This window comes from Periplaneta americana, chromosome 16, assembly GCF_040183065.1.
Source record: "Periplaneta americana isolate PAMFEO1 chromosome 16, P.americana_PAMFEO1_priV1, whole genome shotgun sequence".
Lineage (NCBI taxonomy): Eukaryota > Metazoa > Arthropoda > Insecta > Blattodea > Blattidae > Periplaneta > Periplaneta americana.
The window spans coordinates 19,765,213-19,768,992 of record NC_091132.1 but is presented as its reverse complement, the minus strand read 5'-3'; the positions used below and the strand labels follow the sequence as shown (position 1 = coordinate 19,768,992).

General features: G+C 36.6%; 1 non-coding gene across 1 annotated transcript; it reads left to right on the top strand.

The window, feature by feature from the left end:
- Nucleotides 1-3,473: 3,473 nt before the first annotated feature.
- On the top strand, nt 3,474-3,545 carry TRNAY-AUA (transfer RNA tyrosine (anticodon AUA)). The gene has a single exon. It is a non-coding gene; the product is annotated as a tRNA-Tyr (tRNA).
- The last annotated feature ends 235 nt before the right edge of the window (nt 3,546-3,780 follow it).

Sequence of the window (3,780 nt, the reverse complement as noted above, 5' to 3'; positions counted from 1 at the left end):
TGCAGCGCATTCTATAGTTGGCAACTGGAACTATAGAACTGTCCAATCACAGAAAAAAAATTAAAAATAGAAATGTTCGTGTAAGGTAACATTGGACATTTGGTACACTGATTAAAAACCAGGAATATTAAAACTTGTTTTTCTCGATATTGATGTTTCGTGACATTTCCATTTTTCTCCCAACACTTTTAAGGTGTACAGAGTCCCGGATTTTCTACTGGTAGATCTACGACTTAAGATGACACCAGAGGTAAGAATCAAGGAGTGTGAGATCTGGGGAGCGAGTTGAACACATTGAGCACGTTATATGGCATTTTCTATTTTGAACTTACATTTCGTATGTACCGGTATAAGGAGGTTTTGGGACACCCTGTAGAATGTAATCGCTTGGTACTAAGGAAACAAGTGTAAATAGTTTTCCACGTGGCCAGTCTTTTTCTCTCTCTCTATTGAATGTGCCTCGATGTTTTCCACACATTAGTCATGGAAAAATTGGGTATATGGATTATGTATATAAATTAATATAAATAAATATAAATAAAATACACTACACCATAGTGTTCAAGAAAGTACATATTGAATTTTATTACTTCAATTCGAGAATAGATATTTCGCGCAATAATTGGGATTTCCTTAAATCCATTGCCACTTTTTTTTTTTCTATGGTTGTACTTCAGTCTGGCTAAGCATTTTCTTCTCAAAGCTCTAATCCTTACATTTTGTGATATTGAAGTCCGGAGATAACTCTGGTTTATTTCTGTGTAATGACGTGCGGAAACCTCTGTTGAAATGAATAGTTCCTGCATTGTGCACTTGCAATGGTGATAAGAGAAAAATGGCATATAATACAGTACTTGTGTTTAGATTAATATTTTTTTCATACTTTGACGAATACTATTTACCATAAAAATCTGTAACTGTTGGTTACAGATATAATTCAGTTATATTTTTGCATTGATTTAATATCGTCCTTTAGTTGCTTTCATTCTGTTCCTTAATCACATATGAAATAATCACATTTCAAAGATTTTTATGTAAAAATAACCCTCACCACCAGAATTGTGTTGTGACTGTATCACCTTTATTGTTCCTAATTTCATTTCTTAACCACATTGAGGTGCATGTAACGGGAGTTTTTTTTTATTGTTTTCGTCTGTTTTTAATCTCAACAAAATAGCAGAGCAGACCTAATTATCTATTTCATTCAGAATTAAATTATTTTTGTAGTATGGCTTTGTTTAGTATCATGACAACAGCGAAATGTTTTCGATTCCTGTACAAATTATTTTGCCTTTCTCTTTTTCATGTTTGTCTGATATCAGTTAACAGATCAATCAGATATCAATAAGCGATTGAATCACAACACTTTTTATTTTTATTAACAGTTATGTTGATTTGTATGTAATTAGATTAACTACAATTGGTTCTGTGAGCCAAAGAAAGGTGTAATATTTTAATTTATTTTTATTGGAAATAAACTGAATTGTATTGGCTAGATTACATGCCAAGCTGTAAAGGATATTCATATTGAATGGCACCCCTATAAAAGAAAATTCTTTGGTTCTTAATATATCGAAAATATTTTCCATTGCAAGGACCCTAATATAAGAGAAATGTGTTACATGCTTTTGAAACAGATATAAATAGGCAATTAATATAAAATTGTTTCTGTTCCAATAGGGTATGTACAGAACACGGTCCTTGGTGTTGCTGGTTGTGGTATGTTGTGATGGTTGGACTATTCAGAATGTGATGGCCTTAGTTTCACTTCTTTTGGTAAATGTTGAATGAAAACATTATATTAATAAAGATGTAAAAGGAAAAATTGTATATTGTTTTTACAGTATCTTGAATATACATCTTGATTACACAACTTTTAACACTGTATCACTTCGGAATATGTATGATAAGAACTTTCTTGTGTTAAATTTTAACGTACCTTGTTAACATGTTTCAACCTATTTTCGGTCATCTTCAGAACTGGTCGTTGTTGGTCTTGGTGCCTCTTGTTTCCTGTGTGGGTGCGTTCATAGTGTAGAGTCAAAGAGTGTATGTGTTTTGAAATTGAGTTGTGTGTTGAGAATATCGTTGGGGTGTGTTTTCGTGTGTCTTTATATTTCATATTGTTCTAGTGTGTCGAGTTTCTGGCTTTTTGGTTGGATGTGCAGTATTTCCATGTCTGTGTTGAGGCGTATACACAGGCATATACAAACTCAAATGTAACACCTGCAACAACTTCTACATAGGACAGACAGGCAGATCATTTCAAACACGTTACAAAGAACACATCACAGCCATAACAAAATTACAAAACACCTCCACATATGCAGAACACATCACAAATGCCAACCACACCTACAGAGACATCAACACAGACATGGAAATACTGCACATCCAACCAAAAAGCCAGAAACTCAACACACTAGAACAATATGAAATATGTTGTTGTTTTCTAATGCCAGGCGTTTGACAATAAAGTCATTTGACCTCTTGCACTCCAATATTTTTCAAAGATATTATCATGGCCAGCCACTGAAGCACAGATTTTGAGGTGTTCCGAATCCATTTCTTGGTTTGAGTTGCACAATGGGCAGTTAGGGGACTGATATATTCCAATTCTATGCAGGTGTTTGGCCAAACAATCATGGCCTGTTGCCAATCTAACTGCAGGTACATACGATTTTCGTGGTAAATCGGGAATTAACTGTGGGTTTTGATGCAGAGAGTTCATATTTCCAATATGAAATATACAGACACACGAAAACACACCCCAACAATATTCTCAACACACAACTCAATTTCAAAACACATACACTCTTTGACTCTACACTACGAACGCACCCACACAGGAAACAAGAGGCGTCAAGACCAACAACGACCAGTTCTGAAGATGACCGAAAATAGGACGAAACATACGATGAAAGAGTAATGGAACGGAGAAAAATTCTCTCTGGCACCGGGATTTGAACCCGGGTTTTCAGCTCTACGTGCTGATGCTTTATCCACTAAGCCACACCGGATACAACCCCGGCGCCAGACAGAACTGTCTCTGATTGAGTTCCAACTCTTGGGTTCCCTCTAGTGGCCGCCCTCTGCACTACATCATAGATGTCTATGAACATAGGACCGAAGTCCACACATGTGCTGAGGTGCACTCGTTGTGAGTGACTAGTTGGCCGGGATCCGACGGAATAAGCGCCGTCTTAAATCACTTCGTGATTTACGCATATCATATATATATTATTACAATGTACCGAAGTACATATGATATTTCCATGCAGATATTCTGCGTCATCATACGATGAAAGAGTAATGGAACGGAGAAAAATTCTCTCCGAGTGCACCTCAGCACATGTGTGGACTTCGGTCCTATGTTCATAGACATCTATGACGTAGTGCAGAGGGCGGCCACTAGAGGGAACCCAAGAGTTGGAACTCAATCAGAGACAGTTCTGTCTGGCACCGGGGTTGTATCCGGTGTGGCTTAGTGGATAAAGCATCAGCACATAGAGCTGAAAACCCGGGTTCAAATCCCGGCGCCGGAGAGAATTTTTCTCCGTTCCATTACTCTTTCATCGTATGATGATGCAGAATATCTGCATGGAAATATCATATGTACTTCGGTACATTGAAATAATATAGGTCGAAACATGTTAACAAGGTACGTTAAAATTTAACACAAGGAAGTTCTTATCATACATATTCCGAAGTATCTTGAAATTGAGGAACTCTTTCTACAGTCCTTGACTGAAATATTATATATCAGTTTTCAAGCACGGT